Consider the following 15,218-nt stretch of genomic DNA (forward strand, 5'->3'; position numbering starts at 1 on the left):
GTCAAACCTTTGGTTTTACCAGTAGTCATGTATAGATGTAAGAGTTGAACCATAATGGAAGCTGAGCACTGAAAAATTGATGCTTTTAAAGTGCGGTGTTGGAGAAGAGTCTTGAGAGTCCCTTGGACTGCAAGGACATCCAGCCAGTCCATCCTAAAGGAAATCAGTCCTGAATATTCATTGGAAGGACTGATGCTGAACCTGAAACTCTAATACTTTGGCCACCTGATGCAATGAACTGACTCATTTGAAAAGACCCTGATGCTGGGAAAGATTGAAGGTGGAAGGAGAAGGAGATGACAGAGGATGAGATGGTTGGATGGCATCACTGAGTCAATGGACATCAGTTTGAGTAAACTCCAGGAATTGGTGATGGACAGGGAATCCTGGTGTGCTGAAATCAATGGGTTGGACATGACTGAGCAACTGAACTGAACCGACACATTCATTTTTATCTTTCCTTTTAAATTTGATATCTTAATATTTCTTTCCATCTTTACAAAAATGTTTTATTTTGTAATGGTTTTAGATTTACATTAAGTTGTAAAAATAGTAATTTTTCTCTGTGATCTGTGCCCAGCTTCCCCCATTGATAACATTTTATATAATTACATTTATATGTTCATATAACATTTTATATAATCACAGAGTACAGTGATCAAAAGCAGGAATTGACATTGGGACGAGAATTTTGACTAAAAATCTCATTCAGATTTTGTTAGTTTTTATTTTTATACAAACTCCCTGTGTGTGTTTTTATGTTTTGTAAAATGTTATCTTCAGTGTGCTTATATTTGTATTTCTTTTAAGGGGAATGAAATAAATATCTTTTCATAAGGTTAAACATTAGTTTTACTTTTTTGTCTGTTCGTGTATTTTACTCATTTTTCTGATTTTCAGATGTTGTTCATTATTAAGTTGTTAAGTTTTGTCTGACTCTTTGTGACCTCATGAACTTCACCATGCCAGGATTCCCTGTTCTTCACTCTTTTCCAGAGTTTGTTCAAACTCATGTCCACTGAGTTAGTGATGCTATCTAACCATCTCATTTTCTGCTGTCCCATTCTCCTCTTGCCCTCGATATTTCCCAGAATTAGGGTCTTTTCCAATGAGCTGGCTCTTCGCATGAGGTGGCTAAAGTATTGAAGCTACAGCTTCAGCATCAGTCCTTCAAATGTGTATTCAGACTTGATTTCCTTTAGGATTTATGGGTTTGATCTCCTTGCAGTCCAAGGAACTCAGCTGTATTTATGGTCCCACTCTCACATCTGTGCATGACTACTGGAGAAACCATAACTTTGACTATACAGACCTCTGTTTTTTAACAAAGCCTCTGCTTTTTAATACACTGTCGAGGCCTATCATAGCTTTTCTTCCAAGGAGCGAGCATCTTTTAATTTTGTGGCAGTAGTCACCATCTGCAGTGATTTTAGAGCCCAAGAAAATACAATCTGCACTGTTTCCACTTTCCCCCCATTTGCTTGCCATGAAGTGATGGGACTGGGTGCTATGATATTAGTTTTTTGAATGTTGAGTTTTAAGCCAACTTTTTCACATTCCTCTTTCATGCTCATCCAAAAGCTCTTTAGTGCCTCTTTGCTGTTTGCCATTAGAATTGTACTATCTGCATATGCGAGGTTGTTTATTCCTCCTGGCATTTTGATTTCAACTTGTGATTCATTCAGCCTGGCATTTTGCATGATGTGCTCTGCATAAAAGATTTCATATGACTTACCACAAATTTCAAGAGTTATTTAAATCTTAGAGAGTAAACTCTTTATTTGGTCGCCATGCTTCAATATTTATTTAAGCCATCAATGATTATTAAATATTTAGATCATATCCAAATTTTCATATTAAAAACGATACAATTAACATCCTAATGGATTCTTTGTCATGTCCTAAATATAAATTTTAAGGAATCAGGTGGTTTGGTTTAAGTGTTCAGTTCAGTTCAGTTCAGTCGCTCAGTCGTGTCCGACTCTCCGCGACCCCATGAATCACAGCACGCCAGGCCTCCCTGTCCATCACCAACTCCCGGAGTACACTCAAACTCATGTCCACAGAGTCGGTGATGCCATCCAGCCATCTCATTCTCTGTCGTCCCCTTCTCCTCCCGCCCCCAACCTTTCCCAGCATCAGAGTCTTTTCCAGTGAGTCAACTCGTCTCATGAGGTGGCCAAAGTATTGGAGTTTCAGCTTTAGCATCAGTCCCTCCAATGAACATCCAGGATTGATCTCCTTTAGAATGGACTGGTTGGATCTCCTTGCAGTATAAGGGACTCTCAAGAGTCTTCTCCAACACCACAGTTCAAAAGCATCGATTCTTCGGCGATCAGCTTTCTTCACAGTCCAACTCTCACATCCATACATGACCACGGGAAAAACCATTGCCTTGACTAGACGGACCTTGGTCGGCAAAGTAATGTCTCTGCTTTTTAATATACTATCAAGGTTGGTCATAACTTTCCTTCCAAGGAGCAAGCGTCTTTTAATTTCATGGCTGCAATCAGCATCTGCAGTGATTTTGGAGCCCAAAAAAACAAAGTCTGACACTGTTTCCACTGTTTTTCCATCTATTTCCCATGAAGTGATGGGACCAGATGCCATGATCTTTGTTTTCTGAATGTTGAGCTTCAAGCCAACCTTTTCACTCTCCTCTTTCACTTTCATCAAGAGGCTTTTGAGTTCCTCTTCACTTTCTGCCATAAGGGTAGTGTCATCTGCATATCTGAGGTTATTGATATTTCTCCCAGCAATCTTGATTCCAGCTTGTGCTTCTTCCAGCCCAGCGTTCCTCATGATGTACTCTGCATATAAGTTAAATAAGCAAGGTGACAATATACAACCTTGACGCACTCCTTTTCCTATTTGGAACCAGTCTGTTGTTCCATGACCGGTTCTAACTGTTGCTTCCTGACCTGCATACAGGTTTCTCAAGAGTCAGGTCAGGTGGTCTGGGATTCCCATCTCTTTCAGAATGTTCCACAGTTTATTGTGATCCACACAGTCAAAGGCTTTGGCATAGTCAATGAAGCAGAAATAGATGTTTTTCTGAAACTCTCTTGCTTTCTCCATGATCCAGCGGATGTTGGCAATTTGATCTCTGGTGCCTCTGCCTTTTCTAAAACCTGCTTGAACATCTGGGAGTTCACGGTTTACATACTGCTGAAGCCTGGCTTGGAGAATTTTGAGCATGACTTTACTAGCGTGTGAGATGAGTGCAATTGTGCGGTAGTTTGAGCATTCTTTGGCATTGTCTTTCTTTGGGATTGGAATGAAGACTGACCTCTTCCAGTCCTGTGGCCACTGCTGAGTTTTCCAAATCTGCTGGCATATTGAGTGCAGCACTTTCACAGCATCATCTTTCAAGACTTGAAATAGCTCAACTGGAATTCCATCACCACCACTAGCTTTGTTCGTAGTGATGCTTTCTAAGGCCCACTTGACTTCACATTCCAAGATGTCTGGCTCTAGGTCAGTGATCACATTATCGTGACTATCTTGGTCGTGAAGATCTTTTTTGTACAGTTCTTCTGTGTATTCCTGCCACCTCTTCTTAATATCTTCTGCTTCTGTTAGGTCCATACCATTTCTGTCCTTTATCGAGCCCATCTTTGCATGAAAAGTTCCCTTGGAATCTCTAATTTTCTTGAAGAGGTCTCTTGTTTTTCCTATTCTGTTGTTTTCCTCTATTTCTTTGCATTGATCACTGAGGAAGGCTTTCTTATCTCTCCTTGCTATTCTTTGGAGCTCTGCATTCAGATGCTTATATCTTTCCTTTTCTCCTTTGCTTTTCGCCTCTCTTCTTTTTACAGCTATTTGTAAGGCCTCCTCAGACAGCCATTTCGCTCTTTTGCATTTCTTTTCCATGGGGATGGTCTTGGTCCCTGTCTCCTGTACAATGTCACGAACCTCCGTCCAGAGTTCATCAGGCACTCTATCAATCAGATCTAGTCCTTTAAATCTATTTCTCACTTCCACTGCATAATCATAAGGGATTTGATTGAGGTCATATCTGAATGGTCTAGTGGTTTTCCCTACTTTCTTCAATTTAAGTCTGAACTTCGCAATAAGGAGTTCATGATCTGAGCCACAGTCAGCTCCTGGTCTTGTTTTCGCTAACTGTATACAGCTTCTCCATCTTTGGTTGCAAAGAATATAATCAATCTGATTTCGGGGTTGACCATCTGGTGATGTCCATGTGTAGAGTCTTCTCTTGTGTTGTTGGAAGAGGGTGTTTGCTATGACCAGTGCATTCTCTTGACAAAACTCTATTAGCCTTTGCCCTGCTTCATTCCGTGCTCCAAGGCCAAATTTGCCAGTTACTCCAGGTGTTTCTTGACTTCCTACTTTTGCATTCCAGTCCCCTATAATGAAAAGGACATCTTTTTTGGGTGTTAGTTCTAAAAGGTCTTGTAGGTCTTCATAGAATGTTTTTGTCATGTTTTGTCCCTTAATTTTGAGAGATATTTCCAGTTTAAACTGTTTTCAACACCTTTACCAAATACTAGAATCAGAGATTAAAAAAAACCAAAAACTTACTTGAAAGGTGCCTCTAACTCTTTGATTAACAGGGATTCTAGACTAAACCTCAAATAATTAAATATTTGTGTTTTTCTTAAAATGGAATGCCTATTAATGTTCTTTGCCCCTTTAAAATTGAAATGATTGTTTCTTACTGATTTCTACAAACTGTTCATATGTAAAATGACAAATTTTCTATTATATGTGTTGCGAATTTTCTCTGCTCTAGTTGCATCTTTTTAATTTTGTTTTTGCTCTTTATGTTGTATAAATCTTAAAATATTTATAATTATTGTTATCTGTCTTTATACACCCAAAGAAATACTCTTTCCAATTATTTATTTTACCCATCAGTATATGTAGAACTTACTGGCTTGCATGAATATTAGGTCGAACTCTGTTTCTCTGATTAATTTATGAAGATTGCCATGTGTTCTCTAGAAGGCAGTAGTTTTGTATTTCATTCCAAATTTACACTATTTCTACTCAGAAAACTCATCAGTAAAAATTGTTTTATATCTTCCCATCCCATAAATACTGAAATTTATCTTACACATTTGCTATAGATTAAGGTTATTTAAATTATTAAATCACTAAACATGTACTAATTTAGAATTTCATATGTTTTTCTTTTTTCCTTTCACTCTCAATCTGTAATTAGAACATATCATCTTGGTCTCACAAAAATTCAAGAGAAGTGTTCATACTAAAAAGAGTTGTAGTGTTGTCATTTTCTTCATCAGTTATTTTGTTTTAATTGGAGGATAATTGCTTTACAATGTTGTGTTGATTTCTGCTTTATAATAGTGAAAGTCTGTCATATATGTGTGTGTATACATGTGTGTGTGTATTATATATATATATATATATTCCCATCCCACCCCTGTAAGCGTTCACAGAACACCAGGCTGGACTCCCTGTGTTAAAAAGCAGCTTCATATTAGTTATCTATCTTATACATGGTAGTGTGGGGCCTCCCAGGTGGCACTTGTGGTAAAGAACCCACTTGCCAATGCAGGAGACATAAGAGACTAGGGTTCGATCCCTGGGTCTGGAAGATCCCCTGGAGTAGGAAATGCAACCACTCTAGTATTCTTGCCTGGAGAATCCCATAGATAGAGGATTCTGGTGGGCTACAGTCCATGGGGTTGCAAAGAGTTGCAACCCTTCATGACTTCAATTTATGACTGAAGTGACTTAGCACATGGTAGTCTGTATATGTCAGTGCTACTTTCTCAATTTATCCTCAGTCATTTTAAGTGTTATTGACTTCAGTCATTGCTGTTGAAATTTCCTCTAGGTTGAACCCAGCCTAACCTTCCACCTGCTTTTTACCTGTGGAGAAAGAAGAACAAAACAATATGGACAAAAATATTAACCTCCTACCATCTTGTCCCTAGGAACAGATCTCATAGATTGAAGAAGCAGAGGTGTTCTACATCTGGTCTAGCCATTTATCTTTTCCTTTAATTATTTTATTAAATTTTATTGTAGTAAAAGCACTTAACATGAGATCTATACTCGTGTATAGATATGAACTCTGAAGGATTTCAGCTGGACTGCCAGTTTGAAAGTATCTCAGTGTATCTTTTTAGTGCTAAACTCAATTTGTATTTGATGCTTTTATTTAACTTCCTGTGAATTTAGACTCAAGTAGCTGGGAAAGGTTGGGGGCGGGAGGAGAAGGGGAAGACAGAGAATGAGATGGCTGGATGGCATCACCGACTCGATGGACATAAGTTTGAGTGAACTCCAGGAGTTGGTGATGGACAGGGAGGCCTGGCGTGCTGTGATTCATGGGGTCGCGGAGAGTCGGACACGACTGAGCGATTGAACTGAACTGAACGGAATGCAAATTTTCAAATCTAAATTTCCCATCCTCCTTTCAGTGTTTTCTTTCTGCTTTCTTTGGATCAGTTGTCTTCCTCTTCTTAAGAAAACATTTTACTGCTAATGTAAAATTAATCCTTTTCAAGAATTTCAAGGAAAAAAGAATCACCTATGTAATTAGAGTTATCCACCTTTTTTTTTTTTTAACTTTAGAAGATCTGACAGTGTAATCTTACTTTTGTCATGTACAGTCCTTGGGATTTCAAGGCAATTACTTAACCTTTCTGATCCTATTTTCTTAATCAATAAAATGTATTGAAAACAGCTTATCTTTTAAGGTGGCAGTGAGGATTAACTGAGGTACTTCAGTTAAATTAAAAGAAAAATTAAATGATTACTTGTGCAGGTTATGTTGCTAGGGTATTAAATTGAGGAAGGTAGGCACTCAGCAAAGGTAGGCAATTTTGGCAAATAAAGAATATGGAAAGAGTTTGAGGGTTTCAAAAAGACTGGTCTAGGAGGCTAATGTAGTTTCAATTTCGTTATTTCTGCTAATAATTTGAAAAAAGAATCTTGCCTTTCTATTTAAATGTCTGTTTTATCATTAGTTTCAGTTCAGTTCAGTTCATTCGCTCAGTCATGTCCGACTCTTTGCGACCCCATGAATCACAGAACTCCAGGCCTCCCTGTTCATCACCAACTCCCGGAGTTCACTCAAACTCATGTCCATTGAGTTGGTGATGCCATCCAGCCATCTCATTCTCTGTTGTCCCCTTCTCCTCCCGCCCCCAATCCCTCCCAGCATCAGTCTTTTCCAGTGAGTCAGCTCATCGCATGAGATGGCCAAAGTATTGGAGTTTCAGCTTTAGCATCAGTCCTTCCAATGAACACCCAGGACTGATCTCCTTTAGAATGGACTGGTTGGATCTCCTTGCAGTCCAAGGGACTCTCAAGAGTGTTCTCCAACATCACAGTTCAAAAGCATCAATTCTTTGGTGCTCAGCTTTCTTCACAGTCCAACTCTCACATCCATATATGACCACGGGAAAAACCATAGCCTTGACTAGATGGACCTTTGTTGGGAAAGTAATGTCTCTGCTTTTTAATATGCTATCTAGGTTGGTCATAGCTTTCCTTCCAAGGAGTAAGCGTCTTTTAATTTCATGGCTGCAATCAGCATCTGCAGTGATTTTGAAGCCCAAAAAATAAAGTCTGTCACTGTTTCCACTGTTTCCCCATCTATTTCCCATGAAGTGATCTTAGTTTTCTGAATGTTGAGCTTCAAGCCAACCTTTTCACTCTCCTCTTTCATTTTCATCAAGAGGCTTTTTAGTTTCTCTTCACTTTCTGCCATAAGGGTGGTGTCATCTGCATATCTGAGGTTATTGATATTTCTCCCAGCAATCTTGATTCCAGCTTGTGCTTGTTCCAGCCCAGCCTTCCTCATGATGTACTCTGCATATAAGTTAAATAAGCAGGGTGACAATACACAACCTTGAAGTATTCCATTTCCTATTTGGAACCAGTCTGTTGTTCCATGTCCAGTTCTAACTATTGCTTCCTGACCTGCATACAGGTTTCTCAAGAGGCAGGTCAGGTGGTCTGGCATTCCCATCTCTTTCAGAATTTTAGTGGAGAGCTTTAATTCTATTCATCTAATGTAAGAAGTTCAAGTTTCTCAAATCATCTCTGCTATTTGCAAAATAAGAGCCAAAAAGATTAAAAAAAGAAGTTTGAGAATAGCTGATTCATTTGTGAGTTTATCTCAGTTGGGTAAGGAAACGGAACCAGAGATACTCAGAAAAGTGAGAGTGTTGGTCACTCTGTCCTAACTGTTTGTGACCTCATGTACTGTAGGCTCCTCTGTCCATGGCATTCTGCAGGCAAGAATGCTGGAGTGGGTAGCTGATTCTTTCTCCGGGGATCTTCCCAACCCAGGGAGCAAACCCAGGCCTCCCGCATTGCAGGCAAATTCTTTACCATCTGAGCCACCAGGGAACCTCACGGTTTAGTGATCAGAATAAGGCTTGGTCCAGGTTCCTAGCTGTCTTACATTTAAAACATTTCCACAGTTACATCAAAATTGCTGAATTTTTTCTACCAGAAACACTATTAAGAAAGTGAGGTCAGACTTTTTTAGGTAAGTAAGCAATTTTAAAAAATTACAGTGATAAAGGTCTTCTCTATGAATGGGGCTAATTTTCAGTATCTACTTACTTTTTAACACATACCAGTGAGCTGTAGTCATTTGAAGTTTACCTTTATTTATTTATTGATTTTTATTTTTCTTTCTTTTTTTTGATTGGAAGCTTATTACTTTACAATATTATACTGGTTGATTTTGCCATACATTGACATGAGAGGCTATAATCAGAAATAATTTGAGCTCCACATATTATAGATACTTATTGAGAGTGTCAGTTCTGTGTAAAAAGTCTTTAAATAGGAAAAATTATGCACAAAATTCTCTTTATAACTATTTTTTAACAAAATGCAATTGTAATAACATAAAAATTACAGAGGAATATAGCCTATATTGTGATCTAGTCTAAAGATTCATATTACCAAAGCAATATACAAATTCAAGAATGAACATTCCTAATTTTTATATATAACCATGAATAATCCTGGATAACAAAGCAATGTTTGGAAAGAAGAACAATGCTGGGTGCATCATGCTCTCTGATTTCAAACTATACTACAAAGCTATGTAATTAAAACAATATGTTATTGGCATAAAAAGAGACACATAGATCAACAGAACACAGTAGAGAATCCAGAGGTAAATCTATGCATGTATGTCAATTAATTCACAACAAAGGAGCAAAGAATATACAATGGGGGAAATTATAGTCTCTTCAATAAATGGTATTGGGAAAACTAGACAGCCACATGAAAGAGAATGAAAGTAGATCATTATCTTATACCATACACAAAAATTTAAAATAGAATTAAATACTAGAAGAAAACATAGTCTGTAAAGCCTAAAAACATAAAATAAATTAAAAAAAAAAAGTATAGGTATAAGAACTTTAACATTAGTCCTGGCCATGAGTTTTTTCTTTTTTGAATTTGACACCAAAAGCAATGGCAACAAAAGCAAAAATAAAATGAATGAGACTACAACAAACCAAAATGATTCTGTATAACAAAGGAAACCATCAACAAAATTAAAAGGCAACCTATGAATGAGAAAAAATATTTGTGAATCATGTATCTGAGAAAAGGCTAATATCTGGAATATAAGAAGAACTCATAGGACTCAAAGGAAAAAACCAAAGAATTCAATTTAAAAATGTATAAAAGATCTAGCCATGTATTTTTTTCTGAAGAAGACTTACACATGGCCAACAGGCAAGCAAAACATTGCTCTGCATCTGTACTCATCAAGGAAATGCAAACTGGAACCACAATGAGATACCATCTCACACCTGTTAGAGTGGCTATTTTAAAAAACTAAAAATAAAAAAATTCTCTAGAGAATATGGAGAAAGGGAACCTTCAAGTACTGTTGGTGGGATTCTAAATTTGTGCAACCACCATGGAAAAAGGTCTCAGTTCAGTTCAGTTCAGTCGCTTAGTCATGCCCGACTCTCCACGACCCCATGAACCACAGCACGCCAGGCCTCCCTGTCCATCACCAACTCCCGGAGTACACTCAAACTCATGTCCACAGAGTCGGTGATGCCATCCAGCCATCTCATTCTCCGTCGTCCCCTTCTTCTCCCGCCCCCAACCTTTCCCAACATCAGAGTCTTTTCCAGTGAGTCAACTCGTCGCATGAGGTGGCCAAAGTATTGCAGTTTCAGCTTTAGCATCAGTCCCTCCAATGAACATCCAGGATTGATCTCCTTTAGAATGGACTGGTTGGATCTCCTTGCAGTATAAGGGACTCTCAAGAGTCTTCTCCAACACCACAGTTCAAAAGCATCGATTCTTCGGTGATCAGCCTTCTTCACTGTCCAACTCTCACATCCATCCATGAGAAACCTGTATGCAGGTCAGGAAGCAACAGTTAGAACTGGACATGGAACAACAGACTGGTTCCAAATAGGAAAAGGTGTATGTCAAGGTTGTATATTGTCACCTTGCTTATTTAACTTATATGCAGAGTACATCATGAGGAACGCTGGGCTGGAAGAAGCACAAGCTGGAATCAAGATTGCTGGGAGAAATATCAATAATCTCAGATATGCAGATGACACTACCCTTATGGCAGAAAGTGAAGAGGAACTCAAAAGCCTCTTGATGAAAGTGAAAGAGGAGAGTGAAAAAGTTGGTTTGAAGCTCAACATTCAGAAAACAAAGATCATGGCATCTGGTCCCATCACTTCATGGGAAATATATGGAAAAACAGTGGGAAAAGGTCTAGAGCTTTATCAATAAAAATATTACAGAACTACCATATGATACAGCAGTTCCTCTTTTGGGTATTTGTCTGAAGAAAACAAAACTGCTAATTTGAAGTTATTTGCACCTCCATGATGTTCATTACATCATTATTTACCATAGCCAAGATATGAAAACAAAATATCTATCATCAATGGATGAGTAAATAAGGAAACTATAATACTCATATTGGTTGGAGAAGGAAATGGCAACCCACTCCAGTACTCTTGCCTGGAAAATCCCATGGACAGAGAATCTATGGGGTCACAAAGAGTCGGACACGACTGAGTAAAAAAAAAAAAAAAATACTCATACATATACCATTATATATATTGTAATATTATTCAGCTATAAAAATAATAAAATCTCACTGTTTGTGACAACATGAATGGACCTTGAGAGCTTTATACTAAGGGAAATAACTCAGAGAAAGACAAATCCCCTATCATCTCTCTCTTATATGGAATCTAAATAATAAAGAATAAACAAGCTTATAGATACAGAGAATGGATTAGTGGTTGCCAGAGGCATGGTGTGAAAGGTGAGAGAAATAGGTGAGCTGTCTTCATTTTTTTCTTAGTTTGAATAAGTTTAATTAAAAATTATTAAATTGTACCACAATAAAGTAGATTTAACAAAACATTATGTTGAATTTTGACCTCAGATGTTCTGTTTATCAGTTTGCCTTTCTTTATTTGCTTTCTTAGATCCTTGTACTTTGGGTTACCAGAAATGCAGCTTTAGGGAATAAATATTTTAAAAGTCTTAACAAAATATATGATGGAATGCTAACATGTAGAATGTCCTAGAACAATGTATAATGAAATGTTGATATCTATGGAAGGCACCTGCTGCTGCTGCTGCTGCTGTTGCTGCTGCTGCTGCTAAGTCGCTTCAGTCGTGTCAGACTCTGTGAGACCCCATAGACGGAAGCCCACCAGGCTCCGCCGTCCCTGGGATTCTCCAGGCAAGAACACTGGAGTGGGTTGCCATTTCCTTCTCCAATGTGTGAAAGTGAAAAGTGAAAGTGAAGTCGCTCAGTCGTGTCTGACTAGTAGCGACCCCATGGACTGCAGCCTACCAGGCTCCTCTGTCCATGCGATTTTCTAGGCAAGAGTACTGGAGTGGCTTGCCATTGCCTTCTCCGATGGAAGGCACCTACTTTCCATGAAGTTCTACAGCAATATTTTGTGCACAGAGCTACCTAGATAGGGGTTCATATAGCATTGTTCTGGGTTCCTGTCATAACTTAAGGGAAGCTTTCACAACCTCCAGAGCCCTTGGTGTCCAATGAATGAAGGGAGGGAATGTCCTCAAATTCCTTGTAGTGGGAATCCTCTGAGCTGGCATGGATCTTGACTTCCATATGGAACACTACATCTACAAAGGGAAAAGAGATAATGTCTTATATCATAAATCTGAAGAAAATCTGAGGGAAGCTTCTGCCCGAAGCTTATGCCATTGTTCCCATGAAAAACCTGGCTGATGTCAGCATCATTTCCTCCGGGAATACTGACTAGAGAGTTGGGCTGATGTTTGCTGCTGCCGCTAGAGCTACTCATATTGCTGGCTGTTTCACTTCTGGAACGTTCACTCACCAGATCCAGACAGCCTTCTGGGAACTGCTAGCCTTCTGAGAACAGCCTTCAGAAGGTTACTGATCCCTTTGGACCACCAGCCTCTCACAGGGATGTCTTATGCTAACCTGCCCACCCTGTTCTGTGTAGCAGAGACTCTCTTCTGCACTTTGTGGACATTGCCATCCTAGGCAGCAACAAGGGAGCTCACTCAGTGGGTTTGAGTGGTGGATGCTAGCCCAGGAGGTTCTGCATATGTGTGGTACCATGTCCATGGTAGCACCATAGGAGGTCACACTTCATCTCTAGTTCTACAGAGAGCTTGAAGAGATTGAAAAGCAAGAATGAGCCACTGCTGAAAAGGCAGTGACCAAGTAGGAACTGTTCGGGGTTAATAGGTTTGTCCAGTACCTGAGTTAACTGCTATTCAATTGAGATCACAGAGGTATCTAGAGGTTCAGGTGTTCTGGGGCCAGTTCAGCAGTCCCTATGGCAGGCAGGGGTGCTCAGCCCACCACTGAAGACTGGTCTGCAACCCATACTTCTCAGGTCACTGAATGTATAGGTACAAGCCTGAGTAGCCTGAAGTGGTTCATCCAGACTTTAAAATAGAAAAAACTTTGAGAGAAACTGTTTCTTTAAAAATTAAAAAAAGGAATTCATGCACATATAGAAGAAAACACCCCTGAACTTTCATTGTTCTGTCACTCCTGAACAAAACTTCAGTGCTCATTGTCTTAGTTAATTGATGTTTGTATTACTTTAAAATCAGAAGTATTAACAGAAGCTGTTACATTTTCTCATGTGCACCTCCTTATGCAAAAAGTGAACTGGTGTCTATTAGAGATCTTATTCCATTCTTGGACAGAGAGAATTCACAGGCATAAAAACTTCTATCATTGCCAAAAAGTAGGGAAGTTTAAAAAAAATATATCAGAACAATTATTAAATAGATGCATAATCTAGCTGAAGGAGTTGGTCATCACCTAAGAGAAAAAAATGTAAGCTTGAAATCTTAAGTATTGGAAACATTTCAAGTCTATTAAAGGCGATAAGTTAAAAATGAAACTTCAAAGTGAAAATAAAATACACTCTGGAGTAGTTGTAATGCCAAAAATGGAAAACCTTGATAGATGGTAGATGGTTTTTTTTTATTGATTTTAGTATGTTTTTATTGATTTTAATAATTTTAGTACGTGTGTATATATATTCTACATATACATATATCTTTGCAATGTTTAAGTATAATTATACATATATATATACACACACATATATATAATTATTACTGATAAGCAAGATGGAAACATATGCCTGAAAGAGGAAGTCAATATAAATATTTTGAGTTTACTTTTTCCTGCATGTCCAAATTAAATATGTATATATATGAGTGTCTGTGTATAATCAGAATCTAAAAGAAAGAATGAAGAGGATTAATTTTGAGTAGCCACATATTCTCTAACAGCAAGAATTCTGTAGCAGATGCCTATTTACCAAGTAATTTCAGCCCATGATGGCTAGGTGGGAAGGTTATCCATCAATTGATCAACTCTGGTGGTCATATGCATTAATTATTATAACATCCTACTTCAGGATGCTAATTTAGCCAGATGTTCTAAATGGAAGAATTACTGTATCAGATTCAAACCTGCATTTTGTAATGGATAAAATGGCTGGATGAGCATTCAAATGATCTTAAATTACAGATAACGCCAACAGAAGCTTTTAAGCATAATAAAAAATTTATATAGGTAACTATACAAGTATGATAACCTAGGTAACACTGACAATTTAGAAAATAAATAACAAAAAATGTAAACAATACTTCCTGGAAATGAAGAGAAAGGATAGGATTTGCTCAGTTCAACAAATCAAGTCATCTGAGTTTTGCCAAGAATCACTTAGTCCTTAATCCAGAACAAGCAATGACATTTAACCTGTGGTAGAATTCTTGCTATTTTGAAGTGGGAAATTTTTTGTTAATCTAGGAGTCTTCCAAAATAAATACCTAGTTAAAATGCTAAGCCTCAGGAGGATATAAAAGTAGGAATAATAATAATATAATAATAACATGAACGAATAAATATTATAAACACACACACTAAGAATAAATGTATTGCTAATCAGCACCCTAATGAACACTTGAGGGAGACCCTGAAAAGATTTCCAGGGCTCTCGTTGTGTTGTTCACTTTTCTTTCCTGTGAACACTTAGCCACTTGGATTCTCAGTCTCCTCAACTCGGAGAGTCCATGAGCTCTTCTGCATTCTCTCTCTTTGTGCCATGATCTAGAAACTCCCTTGAAGGAATGAAATAGGGCACTTGTAGGGATGACTTCTTTTGTTTTCCATCTGTCAAGAATCAGTGCTTTTTTGGTTGATACCCAGTGTTTTTGAAAACATTTTATTCATATATTTTGTCTGTGTTTTTGCAGAGATGGGAGAAGGATGTATTCTGTCCCTTTTAGTCCCTCTTGTCCACAAGCAAGAGAGCACATGTCTGCTTAATATTTTCTTTGACAAATTGAGAAGTACACAAAGAAGCATTTTTGACTATCATGGCTTTCTTTAGAAAGAGCTCTTGTCCATTTGAGTTGAGAGTTGTAACAATCTCCTTCTTTTCATGGAATACAATTTTTACTTGAAAAATTAACTGACAGGCAAAATATGGCTTTTGAGTATTTGGCACACATTTACTTTAAAATAAAAGAAGTCATTTTGTTACTTCAAAGAAAATCAACTGATAGTATTTGTTGGCAATGAAAAAAATCATGCATTTAAGAGAAAACTAGAATTCATGAGAAACTGAGATAGCCACCATGAGTTTGAGAGATTCCCAATACTTACAGAGTTTTCAGATAAAGGTGTTGGTGATATTAACAAATATGTTTTTATA

The 15,218-nt window shown here is 37.9% G+C and overlaps 1 protein-coding gene and 1 pseudogene across 1 annotated transcript in view; both read left to right on the forward strand.

Annotated features, from left to right (window-relative positions):
- Positions 1-15,218, forward strand: part of ZNF804B (zinc finger protein 804B) — a 633,150-nt gene that overhangs the window by 88,400 nt on the left and 529,532 nt on the right. The gene's annotated exons all lie outside the window — the stretch shown is intronic.
- Positions 12,095-12,935, forward strand: LOC148778364 (small ribosomal subunit protein uS2B pseudogene; annotated as a pseudogene).

This window comes from Moschus berezovskii, chromosome 3 (genome assembly GCF_049115385.1).
Source record: "Moschus berezovskii isolate FMDL1 chromosome 3, NW_MosBer_1.0, whole genome shotgun sequence".
Lineage (NCBI taxonomy): Eukaryota > Metazoa > Chordata > Mammalia > Artiodactyla > Moschidae > Moschus > Moschus berezovskii.